Below are 18556 nucleotides of genomic sequence, written 5' to 3' on the forward strand. Positions count from 1 at the left end.
TGTCACTAAATTATTGTACAAACAGTAAAAGCGTTAACGTGAAAAATGTGCCGTCTCTTGCAATCAAACAATCAAAACCAGAAATGCACTTACTGTCTTGCAAATGTCAAGGATGATTCGAGAAATGCTCCACTCATCACTCTCAGGCAACTCCACTGCACACGTTTGATCACTTCTTTGTCACCCCCGACCTCACCGCTCCATACAATGCAGATGTCTTACCGCTTGTCACTTTCCGGCGCTACCTACGGTCCCTCTCTCCTGCTTTTCCTCTGCTGTCTTGTCTGCACTCCCCCCATCTGAGGAGCTCTCTCTTTTGAATACCAACAGTGCCACAGACACTCTGTGTTCCACGCTTACATCCTGCTTGGACAACCTATGCTCTCTTACATCTGGACCAGCCAATGCATCCCTGTCTAACCCCCGGGTATCGGATGTACCACGTGAGCATCGCGCCAGCCTCCGGTCAGCTGAGAGAAAATGGCACAAGTCAAAAGACCAAACTGACCTCTCTCTCTACCAGTCTCTTCTCTCTTCTTTCTCCGTTGACGTCACCTCTGCAAAAACTGATTATAACCACTCGAAGATCAGCAACTCTCCTGACTCTCGCACACTCTTAAAAACCTTATCTGCTCTCCTCTGTCCGCCTGCTCCCACACCTTCATCGCAGTTAACGGCTGATGATTTTGCATCATTCTTCGTAAAGAAAACTACCGCCATCAATAGCCAATTTTCTACACCACCATCACCCGCCTTTTCTCCTCTCTCTGAAGCTGATGTTTCCAAGGTCACTTGTTCCAACCACCCTACCACCTGCCCACTGGATCCCATTCCCACCCATCTCCTCCACACCATATCTCCAGCAGTTGTGTCTGGTCTGACCCACATCATCAACTCTTTGCTCACCACTGGGACATTTCCCACTGCGTTCAAAGAGGCCTGCATCACACCGCTACTGAAGAAACCTACTCTCAACCTTACACTGCTAGAACTCTACAGGTTGGTGTAGTGTGTGAAAATGCATATCTTCCGTCAAAATGTAGATGACTGATTTTAACCTCTAATTCTTTTCTGTCTTCTTAAAAAAATTTTTTTTTACTTACCTCACTATTCTTAGCTCTGTATACTGTGCTAGGCTTTAATGGACTGGATTTAATTAACTTATGCATTTTGTTGCCTATATTGTTATAATTACTTCCAATGTTTCCTCGTCTGTAAGTCGCTTTGGATAAAAACTTCTCTTAAATGACTAAATGTAAATTTTATGAAATGTGTAATGTCATTTGTAATGTCTAATGTGTGGCCTTGAAATTTTAGCATGTCTACGTAATCATGAATAAATGCTTCTTGAGACACACAGTGCTGCTTCTTTGCATGCATCAAACGAATTGTTTCTGGCTATATGCATCCATGCATCAGTTTGAGAGGGGTGGAAATGGGACACTTGGGTGAAACAAAACTGCCCCAAAAGTACCCCCACCCACTTTAAATACAGTTTTTTCTAAGTCAATTTGGTACATTTCTCAGATCCGATTTGAAATTCTCAAAACTTCTTGTTCAATCCTTACATCATTGTGTCACTTGAGCACATCAAACAAGCATTTTCTCATTTCTTTGAACAAGTTGCAAATACTTTGGTATATCCATGCAAATGATTTTGACACAATTCTGTGCATATTCTTACATTATCAATTGCTTATGTCATGTTGATCAAAATGCATAATAATGAGTCTCTGTTGAATAGTATAATCCCCCACGACATTTAAGCACTAGTTTTACAATATACAGTAAGTATACTTCAAGTAAACAGTGGCATTTTATTTTACTCAATTTAGTTCAAAGAGGCCTGCATCACACCGCTACTGAAGAAACCTACTCTTAACCTTACACTGCTAGAACACTACAGGCCGGTGTAGTGTGTGAAAATGCATATCTTCCGTCAAAATGTAGATGACTGATTTTAACCTCTAATTCTTTTCTGTCTTCTTAAAAAAAAAATGTTTTACTTACCTCACTATTCTTAGCTCTGTATACTGTGCTAGGCTTTAATGGACTGGATTTAATTAACTTATGCATTTTGTTGCCTATATTGTTATAATTACTTCCAATGTTTCCTCGTCTGTAAGTCGCTTTGGATAAAAACGTCTGCTAAATGACTAAATGTAAATTTTATGAAATGTGTAATGTCATTTGTTATGTGTAATGTGTAGTGTGTGGCCTTGAAATTTTAGCATGTCTACGTAATCATGAATAAATGCTTCTTGAGACACACAGTGTTGCTTCTTTGCATGCATCAAACGAATTGTTTCTGGCTATATGCATCCATGCATCAGTTTGAGAGGGGTGGAAATGGGACACTTGGGTGAAACAAAACTGCCCCAAAAGTACCCCCACCCACTTTAAATACAGTTTTTTCTAAGTCAATTTGGTACATTTCTCAGATCCGATTTGAAATTCTCAAAACTTCTTGTTCAATCCTTACATCCTTGTGTCACTTGTGCACATCAAACAAGCTTTTTCTCATTTCTTTGAACAAGTTGCAAATGCTTTGGTATATCCATGCAAATGATTATGACACAATTCTGTGCAGATTCCTACATTATCAATTGCTTATGTCATGTTGATCAAAATGCATTATAATGGGTCTCTGTTGAATAGTCTAATCCCCCACGACATTTAAGCACTAGTTTTACAATATAAAGTAAGTATACTTCAAGTAAACAGTGGCATTTTATTTTACTCAATTTAGTGTTTTGCATTACTATATTCTTTCCACATATGACTGCAAGACAACTTCACTGTGTTGCAGACGGCCCCTTTTCACACCTAAACAGTCTTTTGACACTCTCTACAGGGATCTCATCCCTGAACAAGAGAGGGGGCAGATTGGAGATGACCTGCCAAAGTATGTGTTAGTTTGGGACAATGTCAGTTTCCATCGCTCCAACATCATCAGGCAATGGTTTGCGGCCCACAACAGGATGCTGGTGGAGTTCCTCTCACCCTACTCAACCCGTTGAGGAATTTTTCTCAGCATGAAGATTAAAAGTATATGATCGCCAGCCGCATACACAGATGACCCTTCTGGCTGCCATGGATGTATCGTGTGATGCCATCACAGCTGATGCCTGCAGAGGCTGGATTAAACACTCTGAAAGATGATTTTCACGCTTTATCGCAAGAGAAGATATTTGTTGTGATGTGGATGAGAATCGGTTGCCCAAAAGACAGGAACGTCAGGAGGTGTAGGAAGACTGCACTGTAATTCCACTGCACTGCATGTACAGTTTTCCCTAAGGAGATTGTCTTATGTTCAGATTTCTACATTTGTTTGTGCTATGCAGTGCTGTATTTTCCAGTCTGCATCGCAATGACACTGTCTGTCAATAAATTATTGTACAAACAGTAAAAGCGTTAACGTGAAAAATGTGCCGTCTCTTGCAATCAAACAATCAAAACCAGAAATGCACTTACTGTCTTGCAAATGTCAAGGATGATTCGAGAAATGCTCCACTCATCACTCTCAGCCCACTCCACTGCACACGTTTGATCACTTCTTTGTCACCCCCGACCTCACCGCTCCATACAATGCAGATGTCTTACCGCTTGTCACTTTCCGGCGCTACCTACGGTCCCTCTCTCCTGCTTTTCCTCTGCTGTCTTGTCTGCACTCCCCCCATCTGAGGAGCTCTCTCTTTTGAATACCAACAGTGCCACAGACACTCTGTGTTCCACTCTTACATCCTGCTTGGACAACCTATGCTCTCTTACATCTGGACCAGCCAATGCATCCCTGTCTAACCCCCGGGTATCGGATGTACCACGTGAGCATCGCGCCAGCCTCCGGTCAGCTGAGAGAAAATGGCACAAGTCAAAAGACCAAACTGACCTCTCTCTCTACCAGTCTCTTCTCTCTTCTTTCTCCGTTGACGTCACCTCTGCAAAAACTGATTATAACCACTCGAAGATCAGCAACTCTCCTGACTCTCGCACACTCTTAAAAACCTTATCTGCTCTCCTCTGTCCGCCTGCTCCCACACCTTCATCGCAGTTAACGGCTGATGATTTTGCATCATTCTTCGTAAAGAAAACTACCGCCATCAATAGCCAATTTTCTACACCACCATCACCCGCCTTTTCTCCTCTCTCTGAAGCTGATGTTTCCAAGGTCACTTGTTCCAACCACCCTACCACCTGCCCACTGGATCCCATTCCCACCCATCTCCTCCACACCATATCTCCAGCAGTTGTGTCTGGTCTGACCCACATCATCAACTCTTTGCTCACCACTGGGACATTTCCCACTGCGTTCAAAGAGGCCTGCATCACACCGCTACTGAAATAACCTACTCTCAACCTTACACTGCTAGAACTCTACAGGTTGGTGTAGTGTGTGAAAATGCATATCTTCCGTCAAAATGTAGATGACTGATTTTAACCTCTAATTCTTTTCTGTCTTCTTAAAAAAAAAAAATTTTTACTTACCTCACTATTCTTAGCTCTGTATACTGTGCTAGGCTTTAATGGACTGGATTTAATAAACTTATGCATTTTTTTGCCTATATTGTTATAATTACTTCCAATGTTTCCTCGTCTGTAAGTCGCTTTGGATAAAAACTTCTGCTAAATGACTAAATGTAAATTTTATGAAATGTGTAATGTCATTTGTAATGTGTAATGTGTGGCCTTGAAATTTTAGCATGTCTACGCAATCATGAATAAATGCTTCTTGAGACACACAGTGTTGCTTCTTTGCATGCATCAAACGAATTGTTTCTGGCTATATGCATCCATGCATCAGTTTGAGAGGGGTGGAAATGGGACACTTGGGAGAAACAAAACTGCCCCAAAAGTACCCCCACCCACTTTAAATACAGTTTTTTCTAAGTCAATTTGGTACATTTCTCAGATCCGATTTGAAATTCTCAAAACTTCTTGTTCAATCCTTACATCCTTGTGTCACTTGTGCACATCAAACAAGCATTTTCTCATTTCTTTGAACAAGTTGCAAATGCTTTGGTATATCCATGCAAATGATTATGACACAATTCTGTGCATATTCCTACATTATCAATTGCTTATGTCATGTTGATCAAAATGCATTATAATGGGTCTCTGTTGAATAGTCTAATCCCCCACGACATTTAAGCGGACTGCAAGACAACTTCACTGTGTTGCAGACGGCCCCTTTTCACACCTAAACAGTCTTTTGACACTCTCTACAGGGATCTCATCCCTGAACAAGAGAGGGGGCAGATTGGAGATGACCTGCCAAAGTACGTGTTAGTTTGGGACAATGTCAGTTTCCATCGCTCCAACATCATCAGGCAATGGTTTGCGGCCCACAACAGGTGGCTGGTGGATTTCCTCTCACCCTACTCAACCCGTTGAGGAATTTTTCTCAGCATGAAGATTAAAAGTATATGATCGCCAGCCGCATACACAGATGACCCTTCTGGCTGCCATGGATGTAACGTGTGATGCCATCACAGCTGATGCCTGCAGAGGCTGGATTAAACACTCTGAAAGATGATTTTCACGCTGTATCGCAAGAGAAGATATTTGTTGTGATGTGGATGAGAATCGGTTGCCCAAAAGACAGGAACGCCAGGAGGTGTAGGAAGACTGCACTGTAATTCCACTGCACTGCATGTACAGTTTTCCCTAAGGAGATTGTCTTATGTTCAGATTTCTACATTTGTTTGTGCTATGCAGTGCTGTATTTTCCAGTCTGCATCGCAATGACACTGTCTGTCAATAAATTATTGTACAAACAGTAAAAGCGTTAACGTGAAAAATGTGCCGTCTCTTGCAATCAAACAATCAAAACCAGAAATGCACTTATTGTCTTGCAAATGTCAAGGATGATTCGAGAAATGCTCCACTCATCACTCTCAGGCCACTCCACTGCACACGTTTGATCACTTCTTTGTTACCCCCGACCTCACCGCTCCATACAATGCAGATATCTTACCGCTTGTCACTTTCCGGCACTACCTACGGTCCCTCCCTCCTGCTTTTCCTCTGCTGTCTTGTCTGCACTCCCCCCCTCTGAGGAGCTCTCTCTTTTGAATACCAACAGTGCCACAGACACTCTGTGTTCCACGCTTACATCCTGCTTGGACAACCTATGCTCTCTTACATCTGGACCAGCCAATGCATCCCTATCTGCCACCCGGGTATCGGATGTACCACGTGAGCATCGCGCCAGCCTCCGGTCAGCTGAGAGAAAATGGCACAAGTCAAAAGACCAAACTGACCTCTCTCTCTACAAGTCTCTTCTCTCTACTTTCTCCGTTGACGTCACCTCTGCAAAAACTGATTATAACCACTCGAAGATCAGCAACTCTCCTGACTCTCGCACACTCTTAAAAACCTTATCTGCTCTCCTCTGTCCGCCTGCTCCCACACCTTCATCGCAGTTAATGGCTGATGATTTTGCATCATTCTTCGTAAAGAAAACTACCGCCATCAATAGCCAATTTTCTACACCACCATCACCCGCCTTTTCTCCTCTGTCTGAAGCTGATGTTTCCAAGGTCACTTGTTCCAACCCCCCTACCACCTGCCCACTGGATCCCATTCCCACCCATCTCCTCCACACCATATCTCCAGCAGTTGTGTCTGGTCTGACCCACATCATCAACTCTTTGCTCACCACTGGGACATTTCCCACTGCGTTCAAAGAGGCCTGCATCACACCGCCACTGAAGAAACCTACTCTCAACCTTACACTGCTAGAACTCTACAGGTTGGTGTAGTGTGTGAAAATGCATATCTTCCGTCAAAATGTAGATGACTGATTTTAACCTCTAATTCTTTTCTGTCTTCTTAAAAAAATTTTTTTTTACTTACCTCACTATTCTTAGCTCTGTATACTGTGCTAGGCTTTAATGGACTGGATTTAATTAACTTATGCATTTTGTTGCCTATATTGTTATAATTACTTCCAATGTTTCCTCGTCTGTAAGTCGCTTTGGATAAAAACGTCTGCTAAATGACTAAATGTAAATTTTATGAAATGTGTAATGTCATTTGTTATGTGTAATGTTTAGTGTGTGGCCTTGAAATTTTAGCATGTCTACGTAATCATGAATAAATGCTTCTTGAGACACACAGTGTTGCTTCTTTGCATGCATCAAACGAATTGTTTCTGGCTATATGCATCCATGCATCAGTTTGAGAGGGGTGGAAATGGGACACTTGGGTGAAACAAAACTGCCCCAAAAGTACCCCCACCCACTTTAAATACAGTTTTTTCTAAGTCAATTTGGTACATTTCTCAGATCCGATTTGAAATTCTCAAAACTTCTTGTTCAATCCTTACATCATTGTGTCACTTGAGCACATCAAACAAGCATTTTCTAATTTCTTTGAACAAGTTGCAAATGCTTTGGTATATCCATGCAAATGATTATGACACAATTCTGTGCATATTCTTACATTATCAATTGCTTATGTCATGTTGATCAAAATGCATAATAATGGGTCTCTGTTGAATAGTATAATCCCCCACGACATTTAAGCACTAGTTTTACAATATACAGTAAGTATACTTCAAGTAAACAGTGGCATTTTATTTTACTCAATTTAGTGTTTTGCATTACTATATTCTTTCCACATAGGACTGCAAGACAACTTCACTGTGTTGCAGACGGCCCCTTTTCACACCTAAACAGTCTTTTGACACTCTCTACAGGGATCTCATCCCTGAACAAGAGAGGGGGCAGATTGGAGATGACCTGCCAAAGTACGTGTTAGTTTGGGACAATGTCAGTTTCCATCGCTCCAACATCATCAGGCAATGGTTTGCGGCCCACAACAGGATGCTGGTGGAGTTCCTCTCACCCTACTCAACCCGTTGAGGAATTTTTCTCAGCATGAAGATTAAAAGTATATGATCGCCAGCCGCATACACAGATGACCCTTCTGGCTGCCATGGATGTAACGTGTGATGCCATCACAGCTGATGCCTGCAGAGGCTGGATTAAACACTCTGAAAGATGATTTTCACGCTGTATCGCAAGAGAAGATATTTGTTGTGATGTGGATGAGAATCGGTTGCCCAAAAGACAGGAACGTCAGGAGGTGTAGGAAGACTGCACTGTAATTCCACTGCACTGCATGTACAGTTTTCCCTAAGGAGATTGTCTTATGTTCAGATTTCTACATTTGTTTGTGCTATGCAGTGCTGTATTTTCCAGTCTGCATCGCAATGACACTGTCTGTCAATAAATTATTGTACAAACAGTAAAAGCGTTAACGTGAAAAATGTGCCGTCTCTTGCAATCAAACAATCAAAACCAGAAATGCACTTACTGTCCTGCAAATGTCAAGGATGATTCGAGAAATGCTCCACTCATCACTCTCAGGCCACTCCACTGCCCACGTTTGATCACTTCTTTGTCACCCCCGACCTCACCGCTCCATACAATGCAGATGTCTTACCGCTTGTCACTTTCCGGCGCTACCTACGGTCCCTCCCTCCTGCTTTTCCTCTGCTGTCTTGTCTGCACTCCCCCCCTCTGAGGAGCTCTCTCTTTTGAATACCAACAGTGCCACAGACACTCTGTGTTCCACGCTTACATCCTGCTTGGACAACCTATGCTCTCTTACATCTGGACCAGCCAATGCATCCCTGTCTGCCCCCCGGGTATCGGATGTACCACGTAAGCATCGCGCCAGCCTCCGGTCAGCTGAGAGAAAATGGCACAAGTCAAAAGACCAAACTGACCTCTCTCTCTACCAGTCTCTTCTCTCTACTTTCTCCGTTGACGTCACCTCTGCAAAAACTGATTATAACCACTCGAAGATCAGCAACTCTCCTGACTCTCGCACACTCTTAAAAACCTTATCTGCTCTCCTCTGTCCGCCTGCTCCCACACCTTCATCGCAGTTAACGGCTGATGATTTTGCATCATTCTTCGTAAAGAAAACTACCGCCATCAATAGCCAATTTTCTACACCACCATCACCCGCCTTCTCTCCTCTGTCTGAAGCTGATGTTTCCAAGGTCACTTGTTCCAACCACCCTACCACCTGCCCACTGGATCCCATTCCCACCCATCTCCTCCACACCATATCTCCAGCAGTTGTGTCTGGTCTGACCCACATCATCAACTCTTTGCTCACCACTGGGACATTTCCCACTGCGTTCAAAGAGGCCTGCATCACACCGCTACTGAAGAAACCTACTCTTAACCTTACACTGCTAGAACACTACAGGCCGGTGTAGTGTGTGAAAATGCATATCTTCCGTCAAAATGTAGATGACTGATTTTAACCTCTAATTCTTTTCTGTCTTCTTAAAAAAAATTGTTTTACTTACCTCACTATTCTTAGCTCTGTATACTGTGCTAGGCTTTAATGGACTGGATTTAATTAACTTATGCATTTTGTTGCCTATATTGTTATAATTACTTCCAATGTTTCCTCGTCTGTAAGTCGCTTTGGATAAAAACGTCTGCTAAATGACTAAATGTAAATTTTATGAAATGTGTAATGTCATTTGTTATGTGTAATGTGTAGTGTGTGGCCTTGAAATTTTAGCATGTCTACGTAATCATGAATAAATGCTTCTTGAGACACACAGTGTTGCTTCTTTGCATGCATCAAACGAATTGTTTCTGGCTATATGCATCCATGCATCAGTTTGAGAGGGGTGGAAATGGGACACTTGGGTGAAACAAAACAGCCCCAAAAGTACCCCCACCGACTTTAAATACAGTTTTTTCTAAGTCAATTTGGTACATTTCTCAGATCCGATTTGAAATTCTCAAAACTTCTTGTTCAATCCTTACATCCTTGTGTCACTTGTGCACATCAAACAAGCATTTTCTCATTTCTTTGAACAAGTTGCAAATGCTTTGGTATATCCATGCAAATGATTATGACACAATTCTGTGCAGATTCCTACATTATCAATTGCTTATGTCATGTTGATCAAAATGCATTATAATGGGTCTCTGTTGAATAGTCTAATCCCCCACGACATTTAAGCACTAGTTTTACAATATAAAGTAAGTTTACTTCAAGTAAACAGTGGCATTTTATTTTACTCAATTTAGTGTTTTGCATTACTATATTCTTTCCACATAGGACTGCAAGACAACTTCACTGTGTTGCAGACGGCCCCTTTTCACACCTAAACAGTCTTTTGACACTCTCTACAGGGATCTCATCCCTGAACAAGAGAGGAGGCAGATTGGAGATGACCTGCCAAAGTACGTGTTAGTTTGGGACAATGTCAGTTTCCATCGCTCTAACATAATCAGGCAATGGTTTGCGGCCCACAACAGGATGCTGGTGGAGTTCCTCTCACCCTACTCAACCCGTTGAGGAATTTTTCTCAGCATGAAGATTAAAAGTATATGATCGCCAGCCGCATACACAGATGACCCTTCTGGCTGCCATGGATGTAACGTGTGATGCCATCACAGCTGATGCCTGCAGAGGCTGGATTAAACACTCTGAAAGATGATTTTCACGCTGTATCGCAAGAGAAGATATTTGTTGTGATGTGGATGAGAATCGGTTGCCCAAAAGACAGGAACGTCAGGAGGTGTAGGAAGACTGCACTGTAATTCCACTGCACTGCATGTACAGTTTTCCCTAAGGAGATTGTCTTATGTTCAGATTTTTTACATTTGTTTGTGCTATGCAGTGCTGTATTTTCCAGTCTGCATCGCAATGACACTGTCTGTCAATAAATTATTGTACAAACAGTAAAAGCGTTAACGTGAAAAATGTGCCGTCTCTTGCAATCAAACAATCAAAACCAGAAATGCACTTACTGTCTTGCAAATGTCAAGGATGATTCGAGAAATGCTCCACTCATCACTCTCAGGCCACTCCACTGCACACGTTTGATCACTTCTTTGTCACCCCCGACCTCACCGCTCCATACAATGCAGATGTCTTACCGCTTGTCACTTTCTGGCGCTACCTACGGTCCCTCCCTCCTGCTTTTCCTCTGCTGTCTTGTCTAAACTCCCCCCCTCTGAGGAGCTCTCTCTTTTGAATACCAACAGTGCCACAGACACTCGGTGTTCCACGCTTACATCCTGCTTGGACAACCTATGCTCTCTTACATCTGGACCAGCCAATGCATCCCTGTCTGCCCCCCGGGTATCGGATGTACCACGTGAGCATCGCGCCAGCCTCCGGTCAGCTGAGAGAAAATGGCACAAGTCAAAAGACCAAACTGACCTCTCTCTCTACCAGTCTCTTCTCTCTACTTTCTCCGTTGACGTCACCTCTGCAAAAACTGATTATAACCACTCGAAGATCAGCAACTCTCCTGACTCTCGCACACTCTTAAAAACCTTATCTGCTCTCCTCTGTCCGCCTGCTCCCACACCTTCATCGCAGTTAACGGCTGATGATTTTGCATCATTCTTCGTAAAGAAAACTACCGCCATCAATAGCCAATTTTCTACACCACCATCACCCGCCTTTTCTCCTCTGTCTGAAGCTGATGTTTCCAAGGTCACTTGTTCCAACCACCCTACCACCTGCCCACTGGATCCCATTCCCACCCATCTCCTCCACACCATATCTCCAGCAGTTTTGTCTGGTCTGACCCACATTATCAACTCTTTGCTCACCACTTGGACATTTCCCACTGCGTTCAAAGAGGCCTGCATCACACCGCTACTGAAGAAACCTACTCTCAACCTTACACTGCTAGAACTCTACAGGTTGGTGTAGTGTGTGAAAATGCATATCTTCCGTCAAAATGTAGATGACTGATTTTAACCTCTAATTCTTTTCTGTCTTCTTAAAAAAAAATTTTTTTACTTACCTCACTATTCTTAGCTCTGTATACTGTGCTAGGCTTTAATGGACTGGATTTAATTAACTTATGCATTTTGTTGCCTATATTGTTATAATTACTTTCAATGTTTCCTCGTCTGTAAGTCGCTTTGGATAAAAACTTCTGCTAAATGACTAAATGTAAATTTTATGAAATGTGTAATGTCATTTGTTATGTGTAATGTTTAGTGTGTGGCCTTGAAATTTTAGCATGTCTACGTAATCATGAATAAATGCTTCTTGAGACACACAGTGTTGCTTCTTTGCATGCATCAAACGAATTGTTTCTGGCTATATGCATCCATGCATCAGTTTGAGAGGGGTGGAAATGGGACACTTGGGTGAAACAAAACTGCCCCAAAAGTACCCCCACCCACTTTAAATACAGTTTTTTCTAAGTCAATTTGGTACATTTCTCAGATCCGATTTGAAATTCTCAAAACTTCTTGTTCAACCCTTACATCATTGTGTCACTTGAGCACATCAAACAAGCATTTTCTCATTTCTTTGAACAAGTTGCAAATGCTTTGGTATATCCATGCAAATGATTATGACACAATTCTGTGCAGATTCCTACATTATCAATTGCTTATGTCATGTTGATCAAAATGCATTATAATGGGTCTCTGTTGAATAGTATAATCCCCCACGACATTTAAGCACTAGTTTTACAATATACAGTAAGTATACTTCAAGTAAACAGTGGCATTTTATTTTACTCAATTTAGTTCAAAGAGGCCTGCATCACACCGCTACTGAAGAAACCTACTCTTAACCTTACACTGCTAGAACACTACAGGCCGGTGTAGTGTGTGAAAATGCATATCTTCCGTCAAAATGTAGATGACTGATTTTAACCTCTAATTCTTTTCTGTCTTCTTAAAAAAAAATGTTTTACTTACCTCACTATTCTTAGCTCTGTATACTGTGCTAGGCTTTAATGGACTGGATTTAATTAACTTATGCATTTTGTTGCCTATATTGTTATAATTACTTCCAATGTTTCCTCGTCTTTAAGTCGCTTTGGATAAAAACGTCTGCTAAATGACTAAATGTAAATTTTATGAAATGTGTAATGTCATTTGTTATGTGTAATGTGTAGTGTGTGGCCTTGAAATTTTAGCATGTCTACGTAATCATGAATAAATGCTTCTTGAGACACACAGTGTTGCTTCTTTGCATGCATCAAACGAATTGTTTCTGGCTATATGCATCCATGCATCAGTTTGAGAGGGGTGGAAATGGGACACTTGGGTGAAACAAAACTGCCCCAAAAGTACCCCCACCCACTTTAAATACAGTTTTTTCTAAGTCAATTTGGTACATTTCTCAGATCCGATTTGAAATTCTCAAAACTTCTTGTTCAATCCTTACATCCTTGTGTCACTTGTGCACATCAAACAAGCATTTTCTCTTTTCTTTGAAAAAGTTGCAAATGCTTTGGTATATCCATGCAAATGATTATGACACAATTCTGTGCAGATTCCTACATTATCAATTGCTTATGTCGTGTTGATCAAAATGCATTATAATGGGTCTCTGTTGAATAGTCTAATCCCCCACGACATTTAAGCACTAATTTTACAATATAAAGTAAGTATACTTCAAGTAAACAGTGGCATTTTATTTTACTCAATTTAGTGTTTTGCATTACTATATTCTTTCCACATAGGACTGCAAGACAACTTCACTGTGTTGCAGACGGCCCCTTTTCACACCTAAACAGTCTTTTGACACTCTCTACAGGGATCTCATCCCTGAACAAGAGAGGGGGCAGATTGGAGATGACCTGCCAAAGTACGTGTTAGTTTGGGACAATGTCAGTTACCATCGCTCCAACATCATCAGGCAATGGTTTGCGGCCCACAACAGGATGCTGGTGGAGTTCCTCTCACCCTACTCAACCCGTTGAGGAATTTTTCTCAGCATGAAGATTAAAAGTATATGATCGCCAGCCGCATACACAGATGACCCTTCTGGCTGCCATGGATGTAACGTGTGATGCCATCACAGCTGATGCCTGCAGAGGCTGGATTAAACACTCTGAAAGATGTTTTTCACGCTGTATCGCAAGAGAAGATATTTGTTGTGATGTGGATGAGAATCGGTTGCCCAAAAGACAGGAACGCCAGGAGGTGTAGGAAGACTGCACTGTAATTCCACTGCACTGCATGTACAGTTTTCCCTAAGGAGATTGTCTTATGTTCAGATTTCTACATTTGTTTGTGCTATGCAGTGCTGTATTTTCCAGTCTGCATCGCAATAACACTGTCTGTCAATAAATTATTGTACAAACAGTAAAAGCGTTAACATGAAAAATGTGCCGTCTCTTGCAATCAAACAATCAAAACCAGAAATGCACTTACTGTCTTGCAAATGTCAAGGATGATTCGAGAAATGCTCCACTCATCACTCTCAGGCCACTCCACTGCACACGTTTGATCACTTCTTTGTCACCCCGACCTCACCGCTCCATACAATGCAGATGTCTTACCGCTTGTCACTTTCCGGCACTACCTACGGTCCCTCCCTCCTGCTTTTCCTCTGCTGTCTTGTCTGCACTCCCCCCCTCTGAGGAGCTCTCTCTTTTGAATACCAACAGTGCCACAGACACTCTGTGTTCCACGCTTACATCCTGCTTGGACAACCTATGCTCTCTTACATCTGGACCAGCCAATGCATCCCTGTCTGCCCCCCGGGTATCGGATGTACCACGTGAGCATCGCGCCAGCCTCCGGTCAGCTGAGAGAAAATGGCACAAGTCAAAAGACCAAACTGACCTCTCTCTCTACCAGTCTCTTCTCTCTACTTTCTCCGTTGACGTCACCTCTGCAAAAACTGATTATAACCACTCGAAGATCAGCAACTCTCCTGACTCTCGCACACTCTTAAAAACCTTATCTGCTCTCCTCTGTCCGCCTGCTCCCACACCTTCATCGCAGTTAACGGCTGATGATTTTGCATCATTCTTCGTAAAGAAAACTACCGCCATCAATAGCCAATTTTCTACACCACCATCACCCGCCTTTTCTCCTCTGTCTGAAGCTGATGTTTCCAAGGTCACTTGTTCCAACCCCCCTACCACCTGCCCACTGGATCCCATTCCCACCCATCTCCTCCACACCATATCTCCAGCAGTTGTGTCTGGTCTGACCCACATCATCAACTCTTTGCTCACCACTGGGACATTTCCCACTGCGTTCAAAGAGGCCTGCATCACACCGCTACTGAAGAAACCTACTCTCAACCTTACACTGCTAGAACTCTACAGGTTGGTGTAGTGTGTGAAAATGCATATCTTCCGTCAAAATGTAGATGACTGATTTTAACCTCTAATTCTTTTCTGTCTTCTTAAAAAAAAAAATTTTTACTTACCTCACTATTCTTAGCTCTGTATACTGTGCTAGGCTTTAATGGACTGGATTTAATTAACTTATGCATTTTGTTGCCTATATTGTTATAATTACTTCCAATGTTTCCTCTTCTGTAAGTCGCTTTGGATAAAAACTTCTGCTAAATGACTAAATGTAAATTTTATGAAATGTGTAATGTCATTTTTAATGTGTAGTGTGTGGCCTTGAAATTTTAGCATGTCTACGTAATCATGAATAAATGCTTCTTGAGACACACAGTGTTGCTTCTTTGCATGCATCAAACGAATTGTTTCTGGCTATATGCATCCATGCATCAGTTTGAGAGGGGTGGAAATGGGACACTTGGGTGAAACAAAACTGCCCCAAAAGTACCCCAACCCACTTTAAATACAGTTTTTTCTAAGTCAATTTGGTACATTTCTCAGATCCGATTTGAAATTCTCAAAACTTCTTGTTCAATCCTTACATCCTTGTGTCACTTGTGCACATCAAACAAGCATTTTCTCATTTCTTTGAAAAAGTTGCAAATGCTTTGATATATCCATGCAAATGATTATGACACAATTCTGTGCAGATTCCTACATTATCAATTGCTTATGTCATGTTGATCAAAATGCATTATAATGGGTCTCTGTTGAATAGTCTAATCCCCCACGACATTTAAGCACTAATTTTACAATATAAAGTAAGTATACTTCAAGTAAACAGTGGCATTTTATTTTACTCAATTTAGTGTTTTGCATTACTATATTCTTTCCACATAGGACTGCAAGACAACTTCACTGTGTTGCAGACGGCCCCTTTTCACACCTAAACAGTCTTTTGACACTCTCTACAGGGATCTCATCCCTGAACAAGAGAGGGGGCAGATTGGAGATGACCTGCCAAAGTACGTGTTAGTTTGGGACAATGTCAGTTACCATCGCTCCAACATCATCAGGCAATGGTTTGCGGCCCACAACAGGATGCTGGTGGAGTTCCTCTCACCCTACTCAACCCGTTGAGGAATTTTTCTCAGCATGAAGATTAAAAGTATATGATCGCCAGCCGCATACACAGATGACCCTTCTGGCTGCCATGGATGTAACGTGTGATGCCATCACAGCTGATGCCTGCAGAGGCTGGATTAAACACTCTGAAAGATGATTTTCACGCTGTATCGCAAGAGAAGATATTTGTTGTGATGTGGATGAGAATCGGTTGCCCAAAAGACAGGAACGTCAGGAGGTGTAGGAAGACTGCACTGTAATTCCACTGCACTGCATGTACAGTTTTCCCTAAGGAGATTGTCTTATGTTCAGATTTCTACATTTGTTTGTGCTATGCAGTGCTGTATTTTCCAGTCTGCATCGCAATGACACTGTGTGTCAATAAATTATTGTACAAACAGTAAAAGCGTTAACGTGAAAAATGTGCCGTCTCTTGCAATCAAACAATCAAAACCAGAAATGCACTTACTGTCTTGCAAATGTCAAGGATGATTCGAGAAATGCTCCACTCATCACTCTCAGGCCACTCCACTGCACACGTTTGATCACTTCTTTGTCACCCCCGACCTCACCGCTCCATACAATGCAGATATCTTACCGCTTGTCACTTTCCGGCGCTACCTACGGTCCCTCCCTCCTGCTTTTCCTCTGCTGTCTTGTCTGCACTCCCCCCCTCTGAGGAGCTCTCTCTTTTGAATACCAACAGTACCACAGACACTCTGTGTTCCACGCTTACATCCTGCTTGGACAACCTATGCTCTCTTACATCTGGACCAGCCAATGCATCCCTGTCTGCCCCCCGGGTATCGGATGTACCACGTGAGAATCGTGCCAGGCTCCGGTCAGCTGAGAGAAAATGGCACTAGTCAAAAGACCAAACTGACCTCTCCCTCTACCAGTCTCTTCTCTCTACTTTCTCCGTTGACGTCACCTCTGCAAAAACTGATTATAACCACTCGAAGATCAGCAACTCTCCTGACTCTCGCACACTCTTAAAAACCTTATCTGCTCTCCTCTGTCCGCCTGCTCCCACACCTTCATCGCAGTTAACGGCTGATGATTTTGCATCGTTCTTCGTAAAGAAAACTACCGCCAGCAATAGCCAATTTTCTACACCACCATCACCCGCCTTTTCTCCTCTGTCTGAAGCTGATGTTTCCAAGGTCACTTGTTCCAACCACCCTACCACCTGCCCACTGGATCCCATTCCCACCCATCTCCTCCACACCATATCTCCAGCAGTTGTGTCTGGTCTGACCCACATCATCAACTCTTTGCTCACCACTGGGACATTTCCCACTGCGTTCAAAGAGGCCTGCATCACACCGCTACTGAAGAAACCTACTATCAACCTTACACTGCTAGAACTCTACAGGTTGGTGTAGTGTGTGAAAATGCATATCTTCCGTCAAAATGTAGATGACTGATTTTAACCTCTAATTCTTTTCTGTCTTCTTAAAAAAAATATTTTTTACTTACCTCACTATTCTTAGCTCTGTATACTGTGCTAGGCTTAAATGGACTGGATTTAATTAACTTATGCATTTTGTTGCCTATATTGTTATAATTACTTCCAATGTTTCCTCGTCTTTAAGTCGCTTTGGATAAAAACGTCTGCTAAATGACTAAATGTAAATTTTATGAAATGTGTAATGTCATTTGTTATGTGTAATGTGTAGTGTGTGGCCTTGAAATTTTAGCATGTCTAAGTAATCATGAATAAATGCTTCTTGAGACACACAGTGTTGCTTCTTTGCATGCATCAAACGAATTTTTTCTGGCTATATGCATCCATGCATCAGTTTGAGAGGGGTGGAAATGGGACACTTGGGTGAAACAAAACTGCCCCAAAAGTACCCCCACCCACTTTAAATACAGTTTTTTCTAAGTCAATTTGGTACATTTCTCAGATCCGATTTGAAATTCTCAAAACTTCTTGTTCAATCCTTACATCCTTGTGTCACTTGTGCACATCAAACAAGCATTTTCTCATTTCTTTGAACAAGTTGCAAATGCTTTGGTATATCCATGCAAATGATTATGACACAATTCTGTGCATATTCCTACATTATCAATTGCTTATGTCATGTTGATCAAAATGCATTATAATGGGTCTCTGTTGAATAGTCTAATCCCTGTGGGAATTTAGATCCGTATATGGATCGATATAAAAATGGATGATTGATGTTGTTTAAATCAGATGTATTTTCCTACATGACATGATTGTGAACAAAAGCTTGAAGTTGAGAGTTCTTCAGTTGCCAGATGTTGCCAGAGATGGAATGTGGTCAGTAAGTGGGGGGTTGCAGGATCTGCTTGTGTAAATGTGTAACAATAACCACATCTTATTTTTGGGGAAGAAATGTGTACACAAGGATC

Source organism: Barbatula barbatula, assembly GCF_947034865.1.
Source record: "Barbatula barbatula genome assembly, chromosome: 16".
Lineage (NCBI taxonomy): Eukaryota > Metazoa > Chordata > Actinopteri > Cypriniformes > Nemacheilidae > Barbatula > Barbatula barbatula.